This window comes from Cydia pomonella, chromosome 3, assembly GCF_033807575.1.
Source record: "Cydia pomonella isolate Wapato2018A chromosome 3, ilCydPomo1, whole genome shotgun sequence".
In the NCBI taxonomy this organism is placed as follows: Eukaryota; Metazoa; Arthropoda; class Insecta; order Lepidoptera; family Tortricidae; genus Cydia; species Cydia pomonella.
The window spans coordinates 12097567-12125067 of NC_084705.1; the positions used below are offsets into that span (position 1 = coordinate 12097567).

General features: G+C 35.9%; 1 protein-coding gene and 1 long non-coding RNA gene across 2 annotated transcripts in view; both read right to left on the bottom strand.

The window, feature by feature from the left end:
* The window catches only part of LOC133516085 (lachesin-like), a 114451-nt gene that overhangs the window by 76095 nt on the left and 10855 nt on the right, over positions 1 to 27501 (bottom strand). The window lies entirely within an intron of this gene.
* On the bottom strand, positions 479 to 13352 carry LOC133516066 (uncharacterized). Its single transcript, XR_009799169.1, has 2 exons — positions 12782 to 13352; positions 479 to 11601 (listed from the first exon to the last, which is right to left on the bottom strand). It is a non-coding gene; the product is annotated as an uncharacterized LOC133516066 (long non-coding RNA).

Consider the following 27501-nt stretch of genomic DNA (forward strand, 5'->3'; position numbering starts at 1 on the left):
GTTCAATTTCAAACTCAGGGTTGTTACTAACAACCAGTCTCCAAAAATGAGATTTACGATTGCCGATCACCCGCTGTCCTACATCTGTTCGTCGGATTCAACGGCTGTACGTGTGCTGTCTGACGTCTCGACGGCAGGACGGAGCACGGGAGAGCCGACCGTCGCTTTACAACTGTTGCGATAGCAAGTCGCAGGCGATCGGGCGTCTCTACGGCCGCAAGGAGGATGAGACTGCTAAACGCAGGTGTCCAACCGCGGAGACGGTCGATCGGCTAAATGCGAATAGTGTGGTGTAAAACACTCGGCGAAAGCCGACTCCGCGTCGACTGGTTTGGGGAGACCCTTACCTACTGTAAAAATAAATGTTCTAGATTCAGTAGTTAATGTCGGCCCTGCCTTGATTAAGGTTAATCATTCAATCACACAGGACGTTTGCTTTTATATACTTATGTATATATTACATACCGGATGTGGCCTGTAACAGGAGCAAAAAATCAAACTGTAGGCTGTACTCCTCAAACTGACCAACATTTGTTCAGCAACTTTTAAAAATAACTTTTATTTTGATTTTTTGAACACTTTAAAGTTTATTCTAAAATTCGTAATAGATACATTGCGTAATGTATTGCGAATGTTTGTACAATGTTTAAAGCGTGACAATAGACGTCAATTACACTGATGACAGCGTACATTGAAGGTAATATTTAATTTGTATGAAAAATAGGAAGTCTAAAGTATTCATAATTTCCAAAAATCGCTGACCAAATGTTGGTAAGTTTGAGGAGTACAGCCTACAGTTAAATTTATTGCTCGTGTTACAGGCCACACCCGGTATAATGAAAGGCCATTTTTTTGTCTATGACGCTGACAGTATAAGTAGGCACTTAGACAAAGAAGATATATTCTTTCACTTCATTTGTGCATGAGGCCGCTGCCAGTGCGAAGAGTTTTCGCTTCAATAGCTGCAAAACAACGATACGGGTTACGTTACGACGTCGCAGTTGATATAATTAACAATTACAAAATATCAAAACAAAGCTACCTAATTATAAAATTGTATTACCAACGATTGCTATATTTACATTTTACTTACATTACATTACACTTATAGTTATAATTATGTTTCATATATACAGAGTGCTTATTTAGTCACCAGCAATAATACTGAGCAACTTTTGCTATAAGACCAACCCCGAAATCACGAAAAAAAAATGGCTTTTTCATACATTTTGGTTGTCTGACCTTGACATTTTCTATGGGCATTGAGGTATAAGTACTAGAGTCGGCATATCTAAGAAAATGTTTCCGCACCTCAATGAAGTGCCGGCACTTAATTCCATTAAGTACGTCTCCGACTACTGTCGAGATTCCACACATGTGACAAAAAAAATGCCTTTGTGCGTTATGAAAATGTATTCTAATAATATCAAGAAACATAACACTCCACTACGAAAAAACTCTTGTTTTAAGCTCATTTAGATTATTTTTAAACGTCACTTTATACACTTGCGGTGGGACGCCATTTTCTTTGGCGCATAGATTACATTTCGCAGATGTAATACGTAGGTACTAATGATTACCTACCTTATTGTTTGCAGAATATATACAAAATAATGATATATTACTCTTTTTCTTGTATTTGTTTGTAGTGTTTTTCTCATATTTAAAGAATATATTATGCTACAAACGCGATTAGATTATAATTGCTTCGAGTACCAGAGTCAAATAGAACGAGTTTTATGACTATTTTTATAAATTTTCATGTCGTCCGTGTCATATATGTAAAACAATTTCAATACACTTGTAAGGAAATAAAATAATTTTATCTAGAATATCTAGATTCTTTACAGTGTGGGCAGAAAATTAACAGTTGTCATAACAGTTTCGCCTCTGGCTAGCTACACATGCTTGTTCTTTAGCTTAGTGACAAACGTCAAACACCGAAAATGGCGGACACAATTTGTTCTCAATAGCCTGTCTAGTACATTTATGTCAGTATCTATGGGAGAGTAAATTTTTTTTCGCGTTATCCGGGTTGGTCCCATAGGAAAAGTTGCTCAGTATGACCTATATATTCACCCCGTAAATTATTGCAGGTGACTAAATAAACATCCTCTATAATTATATACGTTTATGGATAGAGCTGGCGTAGCCATAAATAGAACGGTCCTCTTACTAGATCTCATCGATACATTCAGTTTCCATATTTTAAACCACGTCTTTACAATCTTTTTCACATTTTACCCATCAAAATGCATGTAATCCCGATAAGCATATAAACAGAAGTGACGGTTCCCGTCATCACGAGTTGACGTGTCACGCAATATCAGCGTGATTGATGAGCTTGCGCACATAGATGACCACAACTTTGTATTAACGGGACATTCATACAAGACGGAAATCCCCTAAGGTTTCGTGTTTTTACCAACATGTTCTGAAAACCCTCGCTTGTTTTTACCTACACAATAAGTGTTTTTAAAACTGAAAGCCCGAAATAACAAAACGAGACGTAGTCAAGTTCTAAGTTAACAGCAAATACCTAAAATGATAAATACATGACGAAATTCTGTGCCCCGTCGATTCCGATTAAAGTACAAAATAATATTTCTAAGCAAAATTAAATAAGAACACAATATCACACATACGTTTGTATTATTCCTACCTATTTTATTAAACGAACTGCCCGACGTTGGATGGAGTTAAGTGGAAGAAGTTGGTATTTCGGTGCTCCAGACCCGAGATAAGAACAGTTCTCTATAATAGGTCGAGCCTGCGCTTTGTATAACGAAAACCTGGTGTGAAGCACTGTTTCGCTCTATTGAGCACCCCGAGCTTCTTGGAGGCCAGTTTGGCTTTGAGTTCCAAATGACCCCGAAACTGAACTTCGTTCGTAATGTCGACACCGAGTATCCCGATACTCATGGAGATGGTAAGTGGCATGTTCTGAAATATTAGCGCTAAAACAAATGAGGTTTTCTTAGCGGAAAACGCGCAAACTTTTACCCCACTCGGATACCTGCTCAAGAGAGGCCTCGATTTCGGACACAAGTTGCATTCTGCATTCCAATACCTGCTCACGAGGGGCATTTGCACGACCTGTGTAGAAGCTACCACCCGCGTGCTGTCATCTGCATAGCAATAGATATTGCTAGTCGACAGCATATCATTGACATGAAGGATGAACAGAGTAGGTGACAGTGCAGATCCTTGGGGTACGCCGGCGTTAATGGGCCGGAGATCTGAGCATTGTCCGTCGATGATAACTGCAATGCTACGCCCAGATAGAAAATTGGCGACCCATGTGCATAGTCCTTCAGGGAGCCCGTACGAGGGAAGTTTGGAAAGAATCGCCTTTTGTTTCTAAAAAACGATTTACACAGATGATTCTTAGTTTTATTATATTTGTATGACATGATAAAATAGATCATTTGAAAATAATTAGAACAGAATAAAAATGTGTAGTACCACATGTAAAAAAGTTTTATATTTATACGTCGAACAAATGTATTACAATGTTTATTAGTTCTGCCAATAAAAATAGGTACTCTGAAACGAATCAGCGATCAAGTAATATTCGTTGAATACAAAGAAGTAAGAAAAATTTATATAAATAGTTGTTGAAACAAAATAATGCTAGACTATATTATTACTAGAACTAAAATTTCAATAAATCGTTGTCGATGAAAAGTTTGTCGGCAAAATAAGGGAATACCGTACCTGCTATTCCTATTCCTACTTTATAATATTATAAATGTGAAAGAAAAGTCTGTATTTTTCTCAATCAGTCACATCTCACTGAAACCGCTGAATCGATTTAGATGAAATGTGGTATGGAGATAGTTTGAGGCCCGGGGAAGAACATAAGGTAGTTTTTATCAATCACCATTATCATTTCACGCGGACGCAGTCGCGGGCATAAGCTACTAGATAATGAAGATATTTTTTTATTATTATTAGAAGAAATACTGCTAGAAAAACAATTTATGAGAGTATTTTGTGTTTTCGACGAACTGACCAAAGGTTTTTGTTTTTTTACGGGTAGTACAAATTATCGATATAAAAAATATTGCTGGTTTTTAGATTGAGTACTTTTTTACGTAACATTATTTTTCATTTCAGAATAATTCTCTCAATCCTGTACCAATGTGACCGTTAAAAATCAAATTGTGGATCCAGATATGTCACATTATATCGAATGATAGATGACCGTTGGCACTTTCATATTAGGTACCTACGACGGTAAAATGACACCAATATTTCAAACAAATTATCCCTAATGTGGCATAATGTTATAATACTTTTTAAGTTACTATCTACATAATAAATACTCGTATAATTGTATTATAGGTAGTCGCTAAAACTCAGTGTGTCATATTTGAGCGATGCATGTTTTATTGTTGGCATTGTTTGCTCTCGAAATTCTATGTACATAAAAGCGAATTGTTTTCACAAGCCTTTATTTAACTTGCAATGTATGTATATGTATATACCTATGTATATATGTTCGGGTCAAACTTGCAAGAAACTACCAACGCATCGACAATAATTTTTAAGAAAAAAAAAACCGACTTCAATGAGGGAGACCGGTGAAAGAACGATTATTGTTAATTTTAGATTTCATAAAATGTAATTAAAAAGACAGCGTCCTACGCCTAATTATGTAGAAAAGGAGGTAACATTTTTTTTGCCACTGCACCCACCTTGACACATTTCAGATTTGCCCTATAATTGACTAGTAAGGGTATTCGACTGTATTTAAGATAAATTATTTCACACCATGCATGAAATAAAGCACCAGATAATTATTAAAAAAAACTAAATAGGATAGAAATATAGAAATGTGCCTTGAAACCTAACGGCTTGACAATCATGCAGTTGTTTTTTTTTTTATTGGAGTTTTACCATAAAGAAGAACTGCCCATACTATTTTTGCTACAATAAGGTGAACATGTCCGAGCATATTGGAGTAAGTTGCATTCTATCCACAAGAGTGGCAAAGTCGTATCTGGATCGATACTCCAGCGCTCTGCTATCTGAGATTGCATTCCGAGTTCAAGTCTCGCCCAAGACAGTAATTTTTCCACTTTTAAATCTATTCTAAGTACTATATATGCCTCGGCAGGAACAGCAGTTTGTGGATTCGTCTTTGAGTCATCCGACAAAATTGAAACTCATCCAGCCTCTGCAATAATGTACAATTCTCATCAGTTATTGATGAATAAAGAGAGGCTCCTATGAGCTGGTGTGGTGAAAAATATATTAATATCTACCTTCTTTCTTCTCAGTCGTTTCGCTCTTGACAGAGCGGTCGTGGTCACGCTGAGGCGTTGATGTTTGTGTTAGAGGCGGATTCAGCTTTCGTTACGATCTCCCGCCATCTTTCTCTGTTTGCAGACTGTCTGGCACAGTCTGATATGCGGTTTCCCACTGCGGATTTCACCTGATCAGTCCAGCGCATATGTGGCCTGCCACGTGATCTGGTTCCCTGTACTTTTCCTTGCACGACCAGCCGTTCTATGGAGTTATTATGACGCCTAGAGACATGACCAAAGTACTGCAGTATGGGCATCTGTACTATGATCGATAGACGTTTTGTGATGCCGAGTTCCTGGAGTATGAACATGTTGGTGCAGAACTCTGTCCAGGATATGCCGAGCATCTTTCTCCATCACTACATCTCTAGAGCATCTATCTTCCTCTTTTCCAACTCACGCACTGTCCACGTCTCTGCCGCATAAAGGAAGATTGGGAATATCAGTGTTCGCATGAGCTTGACTTTGGTGGTGTTGCGATTTCTCCACAATTTCTTTAATTTCTCTACCGCCGTTTTGGTTACGACCATACGACGCTTTACTTCATCTACGCAACTACCATAGCTCGAGATTAAGGCCCCAAGATATACGTAGGCTTGTACCATGCCGCAGTACGCAATCTGTGTAACCTCCGGCGAGTTGTCATTAACGCATCATAATCTTGGTCTTAGATCGGCTAATCTTCAATACCTACCAGTTTTACCATAACTATAAGATACTGTAAAAATAACACACACACAAGCATATTTTTGAATTTACTTACCTACCATAACTCCGAATTTTCAAATTACATCTTGTTTTGAGGATTTTAAAATCCTTATGGCGGTGTCGTATCATTGACAATATGACAACTGGTAGTATTTTGTTACCAAAAATCATAATTAACATAAAATCACATCGATCTGTGCAAAATACAAGTCATAAAATGTCATATGGATTTTATATAAAGCAGTATTAATTATATTTATTGTATGCAACTGTATGTTATGCAAAAAATGCGAGATGTAATGTAAAACAAAGTCTCTTTATTAAGTCAGTAGGTACCACATCCTATCATATTATAAGTTGTTACCTAATATTGATCAATGAAATTGAAGCTTCATGCGTCAACACCTTCGCCTCTCATATCAGCCGTACCTTGCGCGTGGCCGGAAAGGCAACCGAAACACAAGCAGCTTTAAAGCGGTAAAAATATACTCCTCTTTGCCCTGGCTACATATTTGCTTCTTTTGCAATGGAAACGGCGGCGTGTTGGTGGGGAGCTGACGCGAAGCCTTCACACGCCAGTTAGACCATGGTGAGCCCCCCCCCCCCCCCCCCATTCAGTTTGTCTGTGACTTACTACCTACAATATTGGCAATATATGTAATAATAAAATTAGTGTGACGGACGTGCTCTTGTATTGGAGGCCACGACTGATTTTGGGTCGTCGCAGCAGCCAATTAGGTACGTTACTTATATAGGTAAGTAAGAAGGTAATGAGTGTAATGTAACGATCGCACTAGTAACTGTTATTTCGCAAAATTACATAGGTACAATAATTGTACCTTACAAAACGCATATGTAAGTTTCTAATTATTAGAAACTTACTTATGCGTTTTGTAAGATAGAAAACGGTTCTGAAATTGACCTCAATTAACATACATACCTATGTATGGTAGATTTTTCTAATGCTTTATGGGCTAAACGGTTATTATGATCGAAAATTTTAACTTCGAGTACACAAGACAGTAGTCACTGATAATTCAGGCTTATAGTTTTATTCATAATGAAGTTAGAAGGGGTCTAAATACCCCTGAATGGCTTTGAGAGAGAGAGGTTACGGCTGTAGCGCTTCTTTGTTTGTGTGCCTCCAGATATTTATGTTACGTCCAGCGTGGACTAGTTTCGCTAAACCACACTTTGAAAGTACCTACCCAAAGAACCATAACCTAATTCAATCATCACAATGAAAGCAAACTTGTTTACGAATAAAGTTGGAAAAGAGAAAGCTGTCGTGTGAGCTTGTATAGGGGAGAATAAATGAAACTAGACAATGACGCGCAATACAATTGCAGTGAAAAGACACGGCAGCGTGCAGCCGCTGTAGCGAACAAGAGAAATGGGAGCCAGTCGCAGGTGCCACAATGTGCGTTGGAGGTGCAACAATGTGGGTGCTTCTGATTGCGAAGTTATACGCGCCTTGATTGCGCGACGCTTCACTGGCCGAGTTTAGGCTGCGCGGAAACCATTGCATTGTTGATGCAAAAAAGTTAATACAGCTATTCATCTCCCTACATTTTTATATGTGCCACGTTGTAGATGTAGCCATTTGATCGCCTTATTTTTATATTACACTCATAACACACCTTTAAAACAAAGTGCATCAATTATTTTATACACGTCAGCGAAAATGAGTTATATTTTTATATGAATAGGTATTCTTTTAAAAATGAAAATGAAAAATGATAAATATTTATTTCCTTAGTTATACGTCCTTAGTAAGTTATACGTAGGTACGTTCAATCTGCTTTAGCCGCCCAACTCATTGGTAGCAGTAGCAAATAAACCAAATTCACTTTGGCAGAGCTCTGACTAGAACTAACAGAAATTTAATTTAATTACCATGCGGCAGCGAACTCTGTGCACTTTTTCTCTGTCACTCGATTTAGCAGCGGTAGTTAGTTTGATTTGGACCATTGCTGATATTTTTAAGTTTCTCAGTTTTAAAATACTAACTAATCAACATAATAAAGTGATGTTGTAACGCATATAAACCTATATACAGGTTTTGTTTGTGTTTTCTTGATTAGCTCCATGGTAAAAGTTGTTCAGTATGACCACATTACCTGCCAGATAGGGGTCAGATATAACATAACAAAAACATTGTGTACCTATGTATTTACTGCAAGAAAATGCTATCATTTTGTAAACAACCCTTTTTTAATTAAGAGCGCTATTAATCGCAATAAATCTAATCGGTGAGTCACATCTCAACTTCTTTTATCAATCCATAATGAGATATATTATAGGGTCGTTTACACCTACAAATTTGCATGCGTTTGTTTCATTTATCAAAACGTTTTACTCGGTCGCTAAAATTCCTAGATTCTAGAATGGAATTGTATCAATATACCTGAATTCCAATAACTATGCCTATTTTTCCCACAAAGCCATATCTGTTAAACTGTAAAACGACGTGGTATCACAATACCTAAATCTAAAAATTACCTGTATTAATGAATGCTACATTATCCTATATTATCGTTTACAGTACATATGGTGCTACTTTTCCGCACATTATGTAACTATGTCGAAAATTTAAAGGGTCATATGTACTGTAAAACGTTGTACGATACATGTGCGAATAGGTAATTCGCAACTCGTGTCCATTTAAAACACTCCCTTGAAATTTAAAAAAATAATACGCTCTATAATATAGAAGTCCCATGGGTAATCCATTTGATGAAACATACTTTTTAACACTTTCATCACACTTGCTCGAAAAAGATCTTATTTCATGCAGGTGTACTGAAGGACAAAGGCCTATATTGTTCCCGCGTGAGTTATGGATTGTGAAAGAAAAGTTATAACTCCCAAGGGTGTTATAGCCTTTTTTTATCATTGCAGTTCAAACCAAGTAGCATAAATGAGTTTTACTTTTAAAATACGTTGTTGACGTTTATAATTGATTTTTTTTATGTTTAATATTATTTAATTTGATTAATTTAACAGCCGTTTAATATTACATTATGGTACAAGTGCGCTAAGTTGGTCTTTACACACGAGGCGATATTGTGCGCGCGAGCTGTAAGCGAGCGCGCAATAAGAAAGCCGATGTGGGTAATGACCAATGCACACGCGTATCATACGACGTTTTTCAACACACTTGCGAGGAAAAAACAAAACTTATAAATACGTTTTTTTTTTTCAAAACAGTAAAAGTACAATTTTCAAAATGGTGGCTTACAGTTTTAACCTCGAATAATTGCACCAAGGCGTGCTGGCCTTGTAGGCACTTATTCGCCAGTTCATTGAAGTAAGCTACCAACACGTTTTCCAAGAAAGACATTTGCGTCGTGGGCGTTTTTTCTGATTTTCAATTGAATAAAAGTTTCATATGCCGCTAATTATTTTTCACCCGATTTTGATGGTAAAAGTTCTCGCCTCTTGCCTTTATTAGTATTACTAGCAGGGTCAATTTTATGACAATTTTATGATATTTTAAAAGTAATTATGACTTTAGGCCATTTTATACAAAGGTATCAGTTTGATATTTAGACATTTTGAGTTAAAATTGTTTTTATATTTAATACAAATAAAGGCATTATGATTTAGGTTAAAAGGAAAGGAGACGGCCGCTTCAGATACAAACGTACTTCGTCCTCATTTTCCTGTCTGGATATTGATATTATGGAAAATATTTTTACATAATTTGATGTATATTAACCATAGCTATGCCCCTTCGTTTGACTTTTTCAATTATTTTAAAAATTAGGGGCGTAAAACAGATTTCATACCATTTTTTAAATGCTCCTAACTCTTTTAATAAAAAAAATCCAACGTAGGGGCATAGCTGTGGTGGTTATACAACTAATTGTGTCAAAATAATTTCAAAAATGTTAATATCCAGAGAGGAAAACGGGGACTACGTTTGTATGAATAGGCGATTTTGCGCGGGTCCTCCACTTTGTCGTCTTAACTAGTTTTAACTGAAATTAATATGAAAACTACTTTTCACCAAGCCACTTTCCGGAAACTAGTTTTAAATTATTAGTTAAGCCCCTTTTCATATTAATTTTTAGTTTATAAATGCAGACGGAGCCTCAAAATGTGCGATAAGGGCAACTGCAGCTCCATCCAAAAATCCTACGTAAAAATCTCAGAAATCGAGATTTAGTTTTCGACTTTATCCTCCAAAATTAAACCAATTGTAACGAAGTTATAAAGGAACAGAATGAGAAAGAAATGATCTGTGTCTGACCATTTTGATCTTTGCTTTTATGCCTATTTTTGATGTTGCCTATGCCTATTTTTGTATACATCTGTTTACGGCGCATTTTATTTAGCCGTTTTTAGCGCTGTTTGAAGTAGTTCTTATAAAAATAACAATATCATAAAAAGCAAAACGTACAGTCACAGGTACTGGCAATATTGAGCCTATATAAAATGCTTATTCATCTAGGGCCAAAATCCAGAGTGGAAAATGTTGAGAACGTTTTTATGGAAAAATACCAAAAATGTTTCCTCTAAAAACTGGTTTTCACCGAGGCCTGACGGGAAAATTAGTTCTAACTAGTGAATACGCGTTTTCTTTTTAAGTAGAAAAAACGCGTTTTCATTAAAAACGGATTTTACTGTAACATACACAAATCTTCAGTAAACATTTGCCAGCTACGACATTGTTAATTGAATTGATTTTTCTGAATAGTTGGCGAGGGTAACATTGTTCGGCACGTAATTATTATTCATGGCCAGAACCAATTAAAATAAGTCAATATTTCTGTGCAAACAATGATAGCTCAGTTCGGCTCGGCACAAAATGGCGTCAATTATTAACTTGGGTTAAAGTGACGTATCACAACATTAATGTACCTCTACCTACAGTACCTATACTTTTAATTAAAGTATTGATACGACTAAATTCAATACGTACCTATACTAGAAAAAATTTTTAGTAAATTGGCAATATCACTAAAATATACCTATATTTAATTCTATTGACAAATAGATCCATGTATATTTATGATCCCAACAAATAAATAAACGAAATATATTAATTCACCTTCCCTACTAAAAAAAAATTAAAATTTTGTATTTTAATCTGTTTATTTCATTAAAAAACATGCACTTTTACAAACTTAACTACATAACTCTAATCTTAAACTAAAAAGATTTTTTGAAAACGTGACCAATCCCTCCTTTTTTTTATCATGTCTTTACTGTTTGGCCCCACCGGCCCTTCTGGCCGCGGCACTGCTAAGTAAGAAAGAGTGAGAAAGATGAAGTGATAGAATTAAAAAATGACTTAAGATACCAAGCCCTCCCGCAGCCGGAGTCAGAATCGACGTCTCGAGTTTACGCTGACCACTAGGCCCCCCGGCCATGGCGTTGGCGGACTTGGCGGTACCCTTTTGAAAGGCTGTCCAACTTTACCAACAATATGTAATCGACAACACCATGATGTTCGGATGCTTGGCGTATCGACAGCCTGGCTTCAACCTCTTCTGTCACAGGTTTAAAACTTTTTCATAGTAGTTCCGATATGCTCCGGACACTAATCGTTTTTTTGAATGATCGAGGCATTATTCTAAAACAATAAAACAAAAATCAGTTAAGAAACCCTTAATTAACTATATAATCTTTTAAAAAACTATATATCGCGGGGTGTTATTGATCAGTGATCAAAGTAAACCCTTATAAGCGATCAATAACACCCCATGCCACAAAATCCGAAAAAATACAAATGGCCGCCATGATTATGATTTGCAACAAGCATCGATGTTATAGGCCGATACATGCCTGATTCAATGATTTACATCAAATTTATGTATTTGCTATATAGAAAATAGTACATTAGAAGTTATACAGGCTCTTAAAAGTACACAATTTTTTTCTCATCGATCGACGTGGTTTATCCTTCGAACATAAATTACAAACTGGCAGTGACGTTAAATCTTGTCAACCGTAAAAAAAATATCCAAAGGATGCATTCAGAAAGCGTTATTATAATTATATTATTATAACGAGCCCATTGTGTCCCACTGCTGGGCAAAGGCCTCCCCCCTCTTCTTCCACTCATCCCGGTCTTGAGATACGACCGGCCAGTCCCTCAAAAAGGAGTCTAAGTTATCCCGCCATCGCCGACGAGGTCTGCCAGATCCCCGGTTTGACTCGTGGGGCACCCAATCCGTGGTTATCTTGGCCCACAAGTCATTCGGCATGCGGCAGACATGCCCAGCCCAGTCCCACTTTAACTTGGCCACTTTTCGAGCTACATCTATAATCTGAGTTTTAGAGCGCAGCGTGGTGTTCCGGATGTGATCCCTTAGTTTAACACCTAATATGCTGCGCTCCAATGGCTCTCTGGCAAACCCCGAGTTTGGACTTCTGAGCTTCTGTCAAAGACCAAGTCTGAGCACCGTAAGTGAGGACTGGAAGTATGCACATGTCCATGAGCCTACGTTTGAGTGTCAGAAAGCGTAATATTTGAATTTGAACCTGAGGTAAAGTTTTTATCAAAGTAAACCCAGGAATCAAAGTAACCCCAATCCACGGTAATAATATTTATTAAAAGCAATTTAATTTGTAATTTGACGATAAGGAACCTTCTCATTTAGTTTATTTATGTTTTAAGGCCGTCCCTTCTTCATCTGAATGACCTCGCGCGACCCAACTCTCTCGACCCCCATTCCTCGTTCCATACCTTTACAACTTAAGTTTGCACAAGCAAGTAAACAATTGCATCCGTTCTCTCTCTTAACACTCACTTTAAGCTTAAATGAACAGTGCCCTATCACTCAAAAGTTAAAATCAGATGATCAATTCACAGAGAATAACTGCGCACGCGTCGCGTCGAGTGACACGGGTTTCCCGTCCGACGGTCAAGCTGCGACTGCCCCTCATCGCCCGCGCAGTCAACCGCGCGCCGGGCCTACGGACGAAGTTGAACAGTATCGATTTCTCTAAAAATATTTATATAATTGAAAAATCAGCAGACGTAATTAAATTGTACATCATTATTCACTATTGGTTACAGTTTTGTGTCTAACGTTGCATAATAAGGGAGTTTAATAGTACATTAATGCAGAGGCCGGGAAAGGGCAATTCAATTCGCGGATAAGCTTCGACAAAGAAGACGAATCCACGAATTGCTGTTCCTGCCGAGGCATATATAGTGTTTTTCTCCAAACATGCCAGGAAATCAGGTAAAATAATCATAATTTAAGCATCAATCAGCACTCAAATCGAACCTTCACATCGAAAACGTCAAAAACAATTTCCCTGTTGATTTATTTTTTTAAAGTTAAAGGCACAACTATTCAGCCATTCATTGCCATTCAATATAACTGTGCAATATAAGCTGTATTTGCACGCATGAAATCCTTAAAAAATATAAAAGTTATATAGTCTTTGATTTTATTAAGCAGTATTCGCACGATCATACACGATGGTCTTACACGTCTCTATCCTATAGCTTGAAATGATGATGATCGCGTCATGTAGACGCAGCCCGCCATATTCATTGGCTGTTTGTGTTTTTCTTAATGGATACATGTTTCTAAAAAGTAAAAAACAATACAGTAATAATTTCCCGTCCGCTAAAACACGACAATAATGGTTTGAATTTTTTTAATTTTAATTTGACCATAACGAAGAACTTCCCGTACTATTTTTGCTACAATAAGCTGAACATTTCCGAGCATATTGGAGAAAATAGATTTTAACTCGAGAAAAGGGTTCACGGAAAAGATATTTACAAGTGTATTTACCTTTATTGCTTATACAACGTTCAAGTATGCTATAGCGACGTAAAAACGTTGAATTTGGCCTTATCTAATATACATATAGGAAAATGTGGATTGAGTTTAGCTAAGAAAACTGTGGAATATATAAATATCTAAGTAATCACACACTGGTAGCACTTTCCTCGTAAAAGGTCGCATTATTAAGGTTCGTACCCGAAGGGTGTCAGCCTAAGCCTACTCCGTCCGTTTGTCTGTCCTAAAAAGGCTGTGTCTTGTAACTGTAATACATACCGAGGCAATATATTTTTTCTTACAATAATGTACCATTAAGGAGACAAATCCAAAACTTAATAAAAATATTATATTCGTAATAACAATGTGATATTCAGTGGCACGTACATCGTACAGACCCAGAGGCCCTACCGCGAAAATAAACCTAAATTTCTTTATCTTTAGGCCCTTAGGAGTAAAACTAATACCTACCCAATGTAGCCACGTAAAATTTAAATTATAAAATAATTAATCCATTGGATTTGTGATATTTTATTATATATCGTAGGAAACTCAGACTCAGTTAATATAATGCCTACGTAGAGTCCGAATACATACTTCAGTAGTATAAGGATTTTTTTCTATACCTTATCAGTCCTATCTAGTTTTATTAGATAAATAAGATTGCGTTGAGATACACCATAAATCCAGTACACTAAGCTGGATACCTCCGGGACGTTGCAAGTCGGGACGGCGTCGCAACAAAGTTACCAACTTCAGAGTTCAGGCATGGCGTGTCGGGACTCGTGCGAATTTCACGTCTAAAACTAATTTGAACATAATTATTGACTAGCAAGATTGACAACATAGAACTAACATCAAATTTAAAACAATATGGATATTGTTCACCAACTCCATCAACTCCATTTACGGGTATTCCATCCATTTAAGAAAAATTTAAGAAATATATGGACTCATTTTTTTTAAATCGCATTGTTATCTCTTTTTTATAGATTAAAAAAAAAAACATTGAGTGTTTTTACATTTTTTAGGATGTTATCTCCCCTTTGCACATTGTAGATAACCGAATTGTGATTTGAAGTGGTGATGTTGTCGAGTACTTGGTGCTTTGAAAGGTCCAGGCTGTACCTATCCATTATATGCCTTTAGCATTAATTCATTAATTCACATGCCTTTAGCAACCTTTACCCTTATGCGATTCGGTATTTTAAGAGGAATTCCTAGTTGCGATTTTTCCATACAAACGCTCTCGACTGATTCCTCCCTGGATTTTTAACCTAGAGCAGTGATTTTTTCAAATAAGATCAATATCATCAATATCTGTGCCGCTATGTTTTGCTTTTTTGGATTATTTTATTTTGAAGAAAGATACAGCGCCTCGAAAATCGCAAAAACGGCTAAATTGAATTGGCTGTAAAAAGAGGCACAGTATACAAATATGACAAAAATATCCAAAAAATCAAAACATAGCGGCATAGATTATTTCTTCCTCTTGCAATTTCCAAAATTTCATAATGATTAGTTGCGTTTTGGAGGAGGAAACAGTCGAGAGCGAAACCTCGATTTTTGAGTTTTTTGCGAGTGAATTTCGGTCCGAGCTGCAGTTGTCCCTATCGCACGAATTGGAGGCGGAGACAGTTTCTAAATATACGTACACAGAAAGAATAGTGATGGGCATAACATCCTTATAGGGATTGCAGAACCGGTACTGTTTTAAAGAACCGGGATTTCCCGGTACTATCGGAACTGGTCTAATTATTTCATTATTTTAAATAAAACGACAGCATTTTGCGATTTGACCACCTTTCGTAGTATAATTTAATAATCACATTTTCTTTTATTACGTAGTAGGCATTTTTTTTTTTTAAATATAGTATTTTACATTGCTCACACTTGTGCGTCACAAGTAAAAGATAACTACTTTGATGTTTGCCACTAGATAGCAAATTTAATGAAATTACATTGACGAGGGGATTTATATATAAGTATCGCAGTCGTATTGTATAATCCGCCGTATTACATTACGGCTAGCCGATATCAAAATAAGGGCCATTTTGAAATGCGGCGGTTCAACGATTAAGGTATGTTGGGTAAATACCGGATGCGGGTGAAGAACGTAGGACATTAATTTCCCCCTAATTTGGCTTTATTTTTTAATGTTGGCAACATTGTGTAAGAAGCCATTTCATTGCGCCTCGACTGTCAGTGTCCCCGCGTCGCTCAGGGAGTCGGGCTTGTGCTATGTGCAATCACAGAGAGCAAGGTAAATTTCGCGAATTCTTCCTTCTATCCGATCTTCGCTCTGTAATTTATTTTGCGTATTGTGATGAAACTGTGTTTGTTTTTGTAATTGTGTTAATAGACCTAGCACTGCTGTAGACCGATATCCGATCTTGACCCTTCCAGGTAAAGATCGGACCAGAAACAATCAGATCTTTACCTATTTAAAAAACAGCAGTGATTTCATCAAATTTTCTTCAATTTACCTACTGACCTTAATTATCACATTTATTGTTTTCTTGATCACACTTTCGTACCATTATTTTTTTTATCCAGTACCACTACCAGCGCGACGGTTACTGACAATGTAATTTTTTTAATTTCCGCAACCCAAAGGTTGCCTTTTAGCGATAAGACCGCATGTTGTTTACCTGTGCTTATGTGTATGTTTTCTTTTGTATTGTTTTCTTTTATTGAGGTGTACAATAAAGAGTATTTATATTGTATAGGGATGATGATACATGTTGAAATTTATAACAAAATCGAGTAAAATAGATAGCAAATGAGCAATTTTTCGCAATAAAGTACCTACACATACGGATGCATATGTAGATGTGCACGCATACATACATTGTTAGTTTCGGATACAAAATAGAGATAGGGCTTCGAAATTAGTTTCCTTAAAATGCTTCAAGAGGGCTCTCTTTTCCTTAAATTCTATCAAAAAAGATTGTATATTAACTATATATATATATATATATATATATATATACATAATTGCAAAATTAAACCAACAAAATCGCAATTTTAATTATTTTCGATACTTCAAGATGGGCTCTCAGTGACCTTGACCTTGTTAAAGAAATACTTAGTCTTTTTGATTTCTAAGTTTGATTCTTATTTTTTTGGCGACCTTCATTAAAAATGACTGGGCACGATTATTTTTGTCCCTCCTACTTAAGTACTTAATATCTTCCAGTACATTCCATTCAATAAACAGTACATTTACACTTTCCCTAAACCTGTACAGTTCACGAAATCTTAAATTGTCAAAACTTCGCAACGTATATTATTTTAGTGGTTTTTTTTTATTACTTCGGGTAAACCTTACAATAAGAGGTTTCTTAGCACATTGTTTACTTATCAAATTGCCTTATGACATAGGTATCAAAGTTTGAGAGCCACAATTTTACCAATTTTTGTATCAGGGTTAAGATCGGATACAAAAGGGTAGACACCGGACCTATTTCTTTGTGATACCTTATTCTCTTTCCATTAGAAGCAACTTTTTTTCACCATCCAATGTTCTCCCTTGATGGCAAAACACTTGTTACCCTAAAAAAAAGTATGTCTCATCTTTACACAGGTACAAAACTAAAACCGTTCTATATTGAAGATTACCAAAATTCAGACCGAATCTACGGTTATTATTTAACGATTCGCTACGTACTTCAAGAATCTGTCACGTGTTGAGATCTCAAAAAAACATTTTTTCACGAGTTCTCTCAATTGGTCCCAAAATTGTCCGGCATTATTTTATTTTATCATTTATTTCGGATAACAAGACCCATACATTACTTATTACACAATATAATAATAAAAACAGAAACATTTAAAAATTAATAATAATAAAAAAATATTAAAAAAAAAAACATACTATCCCAACATACTTTACCCAGATTGTCATTGCGATACGTTCTTCAATAAGGCGGCCGAAGTTTAGCCCCATCGTACTACAAGTTAAATAGATTGTAGTTTAAACATAGGTATATTAATTATACCTACTTACAAAATTTCAGAACACACCATGATCACTCCCAACTTACTGATACGGATAGGTAAAGTCAAGTGTAAAAATATAGGTGTACACATCTTACTCAAAAATATGTCCCATGGCATCTTATTTCAGTGTAATAAGAGCGTAGTACCATATTTATGAGACGATTCTTTCGATACATATTTTTGCACTTGACTGTACGACGACAACCGAAGCTGAGACATCATTCTTTTTTGCAGTTTTTACCTATATGGTAATTAATATCAATCAATCAATCAATCATTTATTATTTCGTCATCATAGGTGTAAAATACATTTAGTACAGGTGATAGGGTGTTTGGTATTAGGGTGTAATAGATACAGTATAATATAATAACCGGCCAAGAGCATGTCGGGCCACGCTCAGTGTAGGGTTCCGTAGTTACTCTTCCGTCACAATAAGCTAAACTGGAGCTTAAAGTATAGTAAATTGTTAACCAAGGGATGAAACGGTACCTTTCACCCGAGTTAAACAAATAGGCAAATTTACATAATCAGTACCTAATTAAAGTAAGTCTGTTTACTATGAAGGGAAAACTTTTTGCGATAACTCAAAAACAGCTAAACTGATCATGTCCGCTATAGTTTTCATTTAATGTCTTTCTTAAGCTCTACTTCCACGATTTTTTTCATATTTTTTGGACCTATGGTTCAAAAGTTAGAGGGGGGGGACACATTTTTTTTTCTTTCGGAGCGATTATCTCCGAATATATTCACTTTATCAAAAAATGATTCTTGAAAACCCCTATTAGTTTTGAAAGACCTTTCCAACGATACCCCACACTCTAGGGTTAAAGCGAAAAAAAAAAATCACCCCCACTTTACGTGTAGGGGAGGTACCCTAAAAAAAATTAAATTTTTAGATTTTATTGTACGACTTTGTCAGCTTTATTGATTTATATATCCATGCCAAATTTCAGCTTTCTAGCACTAACGACCACGGAGCAAAGCCTCGGACAGACAGACAGACAGACAGACGGACATGGCGAAACTATAAGGGTTCCGTTTTATGCCATTTGGCTACGGAACCCTAAAAATGAAAAACAATATTACGTGGTAACAACAAAAACAACTTGCGTCGGGCAGCGCAGAATAAATTCCGTCTGGCTCGCGGGCGACGTCGACGGAACGGCGCGCAATGAGCGAGCGCACGAGTCTCGCGTCTGTGTGCGCGCACTCACACTTAGATAGCTCCGGCTCCCGCCCACCGCAGCGCGACAGAAACATAGCTTCAAAAATTCGAGATTTGAAAAGTTGCTCAGCTAGGAATTGCTCTTAAAATCGAAAAACCCGGTCAGGTGCGAATTCGTTTAACTCGCGCACCGAGGCTTCCGTACAAACTTTCAATTATCTCAAATAACTATAAACAACCAGAAGCATAACGGTATGCAGCGCCATCTATCGGCAAAGTGGCTAACTAATTTGCGCGACCTGTATGTATGTTGGTTTTTCAGGGAGAATTCTTTCTCATGTGAACCATATTCAATATTTTTTTATTTTATTTGAAAGGTTGAGTGCAATTTTTTAGAAATTTCAAGTATAATAAACACCCACAAAAGGTTTTAAATTGCCAATTAAATTAGATAATGTGTTTTGATCGTTATAAAATAGTTATAATAAGTAAGAGGGTATGATTATACTCTTCATGTACCTAATATTTATGATAATGTTAATGTTATGTAAAAATCTAAAATAATGTGTTAATTTTAACACACACACAAGTAGTCTAAAGGTTACACATGAATAGGGCTAATGCTAGAGTTAATCCTCTAAGGGTGGGCAAGATTAGTTCGAATTTGTAAAGGTGGGAGAAGTCGCAGGTAAACACTAGGTTAGAAAAAAATGCTAATAAGGCACCAAGATGTTCCGGCGACAATGGATTAAATGTATTTCACCGTAATTGAAAAAAAAATCTAGGAAATAATTACAAATTGTACGAATAGCATCGTATTAAAAACAATTCAATTTGGTAAAATCTTAATCTAGTTAATCGATCAAAATGGGTTCTTAGATACAAAAAGGCTTTTGTACTTCCATGCCGATAAGGCAGCAAAGTCGTCTCCTCCAAAGTTTTACGTTTACGACCAAATCGGGCGCTATAATAAAGTAACTTGAACACCATGTCAACGATCAAATCATGCTGAGTGCTACCGTGAAGACACTCCTAAAACAAATGAAGCGAGTTTAGCAACTCTCTCAATCCCATCCTGCTCAACTTTAACCAGTAATAAAATGGAGGCAGACAACGAGTTTCTGAATAAAATGCAGTCAGTTAAAATAGATCCAACAAAGTGAAATTAAATTCGTTCAAAATTCATTACTTTCTGTAATTATAAAAATAAAGATTGATGCGTTCAACAGAAAAATGGTTTGTTTAGTATTTTAACTTTACAAAATGCACAAATGTGATTAAATTTTATGTTAAACATAACTAACGGATACAACACTATTAAACAAATGAATAATAGGTAAAGTCTAACGGTAATATTAATGAATAATACCTACTCAATAATATTACCGCTAGATCACCAGCGCATTAAAAAAAATATTTTGTTCACGAAACACCGTATTTCATGAGCTACAACTACGACTATTAACTGTTCAGACAGGGCAACAATAATTTGTCCTCGCTCATGGAAATATGGCACGTTACCTAAGCGTCGAGCAACTTGTTAGGATGCCTAGATGATCATTTGATATTGACAAACGCCTAACAAAAAGAAAAAATATTAAGAAGACACTTGCTACGAAAATAAGTCACGGATATTTCCACACATTATTTTTAAAGATTCGATGTTGTTACAGATATTTAACTAATTACAGTTGTAAGACTAGATACATTAGTCTTAGCTCAGGCACAAAAACACATCAAAAGCAGCCCTGCATAATATTTTAAACATAAAAAAAAAAGAATATTAACTTTGAATTGAGTCAAGTAGATTCAGCAAATATTGTTAAAACATTCAAGTCACTCAATTTAGATAAAGAAAACGGAAGACTTATGGGGAACATCAGTCATTAGTCACGTTATAGACGTAATAGCGCCTTACTTAGCCGTAATTTATAATATTTCAATTTCACAAGGCGTCTTTCCAGATCTTATGAAATAGTTATAGTTAAATAAATACTAATAAAACAAGTAGCAATTAAAATAATTGTATTATGTGTAGAGTTATAGGTGACACAGCTCAAGTAAGGAAGGACATCAAATATTTTATGTAGGTATTTTATAGCAATCAGTCAGATTTATATAATGTATATTTTCATTTCTTTATTAAATTTAATTTATTTTCCTTTTGTAAGAATTCGATATGTTTTCTGAAATAGATACGTATGGTATGATGTACATATATATATTTTCATCAAATTTCTATAAAGAAAAGTAGATATTGTATGTAATTGCATGATCTATATAGTAATCTAAATTGTATTTTTTTTTCTTATTTAATGCATGTTAATTATAAGATGTATTTTTTTGAAAAAATGTGTCCTACCGAGTTTCTTGGCGGTCCATATTGGGATACCCTCCTCCATTTGAGGGGGATTAAATCTTTTCGGGTCAGAGGTGTAGAGTTAGAGCCGATGTAATATGCCTACTTGAATAATAAACTATCTTTATCTGTCTTTATCTTTCAGGTTTTCCTGAGGGGCTACAGTATGGAGTTCTTCAAAAAAGGAGTGTACAGGTTTTTAAAGGGTCAGCAACGCGCATGTAATATCTCTGGTGTTGCAGGCGTCCATAGACTACGGTGACTGCTTTTTTTTTTATATACTTGTCGGTGGCAAACAAGCATACGGCCCGCCTGATGGCAGCCTATGTATGCCTGCAACTTCAGAGCTTAACATCAGACTGGCCGTATGCTTCTTTCCACCGACGTGGTATAAAAAAATCTTATCTTTATCTTTAATGACGATGTATTGGGTCGGGGGAAAAGTTCTTTCGTATATTTCATAGGTGTAAGTTGTAGTGGAAACTCTTTGGTTGTACTGTTCGTATCTGGCTGGTTTTGACACCAATATAAATTATTAGATTGACAGTTAACATGACTAAAAGTTTAGTGATTTTCTTTTGTGTAAAAACTGAAAATTGACGACGCCAAGGATTCGGCTACTGGCTGTGGCAATCAAAGGAGTGCTCTCAAAAATAAGTGACACGACAAACGCAAGCTTATTTTAGCTTATTATGTCTTTATTGGGCTGGATGGTCTAAAACGGACTGAATTAAGTCGATCCTATTCTGAGATTTCTTTAAGGAAAGTCTCAATTTCAGACACAAATTTGTTTCGGCTCTCAAACTGGGGGACCGTAGTGGGGCACTACCGTACTGGGGCCAAGACGAGCACAGCGAAGCGCAAGGGCACTATTTATAACCGGCCAAGCTTCTAACTCTACAAGCCTTTTAACTTCACAAACTCTACACCTTAGTCAAAATATGTGACATGGCCGTTTCGTTATAACAAGAAATACTGTATAGTAAAAAATAATGAATAGTGAATAAAATTATCACCTTACCTTTTTTTTATGATTGCGGTGTAGAGTTTGTAAAGTTAGGGCTTGTAGATTTAGAAGCTTGGCTTTACAAGAGATCTGATAACTTTTTGACAGTGCGAGCCCTATGGTTTCGTCTTGGCAACAATTTACATGAAAATGTTTTTGATAGGAAAACGTTTTCCCGAGAAATATTGTCACGGCCAGTGTAGGAGACATCTTGCGTACTACTCGTATCATCAGCATAACAGTGAATGCCGCTGATTTGCACCACGTCATTTATAATTATGCAGAATGAACAGCGTGGGCGATAGCGATATAAAATACGAAAAATCTTTTTCTCCGACCGACTTCCGACGACCGATTAATGTACCGTCGCCATTAAATATATTGGAGCGGCTAATAAATAAAAATAAATAAATAAATATTATAGGACATTATTACACAAATTGACTAAGTCCCACAGTAAGCTCAATAAGGCTCATAAATATGTGAACACGTCTATAGAGCTCAAAAAGAACTGAACACGCACTCTTAACGCCTTGACAATAGTGTTAAGGCGTTAAGAGTGCGTGTTCAGTTCTTTTTGAGCACCTCGGCAACTCCAATATATCTGATGTCGACTATATTAACACCACTTGCACCATCCCACTATCCCGGGGTTAATTGGTTAAACCTGGAATTACCGTGGTTACCAGTACAATTTGACACTGGATTAGAGAGTCTGTAAATGAGTGTTAAATTTATTGACTGTTTCCGTTATGGCAAAACATAAAATACAAGTACCTATGTTGTCAAACTATCACTAGTATAGTTCAAATAAAAAGCGTAACAAGCACCACGGTTCACCGTTCTACGGTTCAGTTTCAAACAGTCCACAATTTTAGATTGTGTGCTCTATCTAGTCGAACTTTGTCTAGCAGCTGATTGTGAATCTATCCTGAATAGTAGAAATCGTTAGATAGTCTTTCTCGTTTTAAAGTTAACTTATTAAATTTATCTCTGCAAGTAAATAGTTAACGTTTCTACAATCTTTTATTTAACATGCAATGTTTGTTTGTATGTACGTATATTCGAGTCAAATTTTGCAAGCTAAATTAATCCTGAAACTTCACAAGTTCACTAAATTATGAACCACATAGGCCAGTTCGAGTTTTAGTTATTCAATCTGTCCGATATAATACTGATCTGTCAGTATCAAAGCTGATGTTTTTGGTTGTAGAAATATCACTTTTTACACTGACAGATGTTGTATCATATTGGAAACGGATCTAATAACTAAAACTGTAATTGGCATGTAGGTAAAGTAAGTAGGGTATCAATATTATGGTACCATCGAGCTGATCTGATGATAGACACAGGTGGTGGCCATAGGAACTCCGTGATGTAACAACGCAACCTAATTGCATTTGCACAAGTTACAATTGGCTCAGTGATTAGCAGGCCAATTCGAACGTACACAAATATCAGAATGACATCTAAATGAAGTTATTCAGATATCGGGCATTTCGCTCCTACATGTCCGTACATGCAATGGCGCGAGCGATTCGCACGATAACTAAATAAATAAAAATAAAATATAAAATAAAAATAAATATTATAGGACATTATTACACAAATTGACTAAGTCCCACAGTAAGCTCAATAAGGCTTGTGTTGAGGGTACTTAGACAACGATATATATAATATATAAATATTTATAAATACTTAAATACATAGAAAACACCCATGACTCAGGAACAAATATCCATGCTCATCACACGAACAAATGCCCTTACCAGGATTTGAACCCGGGACCATCGGCTTCGTAGGCAGGGTCACTACCCACTAGGCCAAACTGGTCGTCATCGAATATCATTCAAATATCATTCTGGTGTGAGCTTGTACGTTCGAATTGGCCAGTATAGGTATTAGTTGCCGGTTGAATAGGGAGCATGCACAAACTGTAGGGGGCAGCACAGGAGAAGTTAGATTTCTGGCGCGAGGTGAAAATGTGACGTTTATGCTTCCAATGTAGCCCACAAGATGACAGAACCTACCTACTATGCACGAGAAAACGTACGAGAATGGTAGATGACAGCACTTGCTTTGGCGTGAAGTGTAAATTTACATGTTTGTGTTTTCGATTCAAGCCATAAGATGGCAGACCCTGCTACGCGCACGGTCCATAGAGTACAGTTTGTCAAAACAACTTATTTAGATGTAAAAAATTATGCTATCGCGTAGGTATTGATTCCTATCTGGGTAAACGTAATTGCTTTTCTAACTTTTGTAGTGAAGAAATTGGGGGATTCTACCAAGCAATTAGACACGAAATCTTCTAAATAAAAAACATAATAAGATGTATAATAAAATATTACAAAAAAAAACTAAAATTTAACACATCATTCAAATTTAAATTAAACTTGGTATCTATTAGATTGATTGAAACAATATCTTGCGTTAAATACACTGAGTTCAAACAGTGTAAACGTACCTTTAAATTTGTTTTCTTTGTTGGCCTATTGTTTCTTACAAGTAGAACAAAGGCTCGGTACATGCAATAATTCACCAAAACATGTTTAGCATTTTAGTTACTGACGTCGGAAACAAATGCACGAAACAGTAAGGTGGCTATTGTATCACTGACTACTGCATACTGCGTTTTCACGGCAAATAATAGTACATTGTGCAGTTAGGGAGTTATGCCCAAAATTGTTAATTTGAATAAAACAGAAGGGGTTATATGACTCGAGATTAAAATTTTACAACGCAGGCGTTATACGCGCACGATGTTTTTATCACATTTCCAAGAAAATAATTATTACCAAAAAACATGAAATTAAGGAATATTCGTCCCCCGTTTTGGTCATATTTGATGAAAACCGTGGACGGAAAATATGCATACGTTAAATTTACAGCCACAATTTTAAAACGAGTAAAAAAATCAAAGAAATGTTGTATTACTCAGATTTAATGTTTAAAAACTCATTGATATTTCAATAATACGCACAAATCCGTATTTTATTGAAAAACTTTATGTTAAAAGCTTATTTAAGTTTGGAATTCAATATTATATAGAAATACATAAATAAAAATTGTAAATGTATCAACTCCTTGGGGTCAATTCGAACTAAAATGTTAATGTTAAAATGATATAATTTCGCGAATGATATCAAATTGTTACCATTTTATTATCAAAATGTACGTTCATATTGGCCTCCCTGCTTTTTACTCTCACTTGCTTCATAACTAATACGACTCAGCACGGTGAACCAGATAACCACCCTTAATGTTATGAATTTGTACTTTTTATAATATCTTTTGTTCTAACATTAAATTAATTTTACGGTTTACATCCTATTTTTTTTCAGAGAGATTAGGTTTCCATTTTGAAGGAAAGAATTCGACCTTATATCCTACTGTCTATTTGACGGTAGGTACTTTGTTGCTAAGAATGCCTCCGGTCTAATTTTTTTAGGATACAGCTCTATTCATGCATTTTGAATATTATTTACCAATGAGCGGGATATATTTCAAAGCCCCTTTGACCTAAGTTCCTGTCATGCATAACGTTTAAATCAGTGGGTAAAAACTTGCCAAGACGCAATACTGAGTAACAAATAACATAAAAAACTCATTTAAGCAACTGTATCATATATTATTTCCTATTGGTTTCCAGTTAGATCTCACTTCTTTTATAAGCGAAACGGTTAATGAACTGGGCATTCAGTATTCTGTCAAATTTGTTAACCAAGATAAATCTTAAAGACTACGGCAAATATATTTTTATTAGACTTTCTGTACCAAAAGCTGTTATGAACAGAATTGGAAAAACGGTTAACTTATTAAACGATATAGGCACGATATAACCTAAAAAATAAATGATAAAGGCTCATCACAATAGCAATCAGACGCACCACAATAACAACACAATACTGATAAGAAGTGGCGGACATGATATCATCCGAAGAGCCGGAATTACTAAAGCGCTATGACGAACCTTGAGATGGTGTGAAAAAGTCGCAGTATTCGGTGTAATCCCAATTGTCCCCGCCTCATATGTACGGGGCGACCACAGACTAGAACGATTCATTCCCATTTTCCCCGCGGAGGACAAATGAGAACGGGTTCATTCCCATTTTTCCCCGCTGGGCAAAAAATGGAATGAATCGTTCCCATATGTGCCCGGAGTTTTAATCAAAGCTCACTTGGCATAGGTTTTTACCTGCAATGTTAACAAAATTCGTTCAGGCTTTCAATATGATTGTTTATATTACACCCAATTTCTGACTTGTTTAATTTTATTGTTTAAAAGTATGTTATAAAGAACGTAATTGACAAACGTTTATTAAATTAATGCTTAACCGCGTTAAGTAGGTCAATGATGTGAACTTACACGAACTTGAATTTTAAATTGGTGTAGCAACTATCAAAATCGACATTCTATATGAAAAATAAGGATAGAAGGAGACGGATGGGAATAATTCATTCCCATTGGTCCCCGATGTGCACAAACGCGACTAGGCGCATTCCTATTTGTCCCTACCGAGAACATATGAGAACGATTCATTCCCGTCTGTGCCCGGCAGGAACAAATGCGAATGAAACGATTTTGTAATTAGAATCAGAATACGCCTCAGAAGCAGTAAAAAATATTCACATCGGCCCTTTTTAACCTTGTATTGCTATTGCTAATAGTTGTTTTTACGAAAGAGGTAGACTTAAGTCTTATCAACTTGTTAACAAGAGAATATATTATAAATAACTGTTTTTATTCGGTCTTTGCAATGCCGCATGTTCTTGAGATTAATGATAAAGGTTATTTATATGACATGCGCTGGGTATGCGGCACCGCGTTGACGTTGTCCGCGATATATGGGAATCTGCAGTGTATAAGTACGTACATATAATATTACTTCAGTGAGCTATATAGCTGGAGTATTTTATTCCTATACATTTTGCCTCATTCTACTCATATTATACTTATGAATGTAAAAGTTCGTGTCTATTTATATATTAGTTCCTCAATGAAGCAAAAACGCTTGAACGAATTTTTGATTACAATAGTAAAATTACACACATGTGTTTAATCTAGAATAAGACAAAACTATAACCTAACAGTGTGAATTTAAAATAAATATGTGTAATAGATTGTATGATCTAATGACATAAAAGTCATAGATTGTGGAATATGTACAAAAAATTCATACAGGGTCTCAGGAGG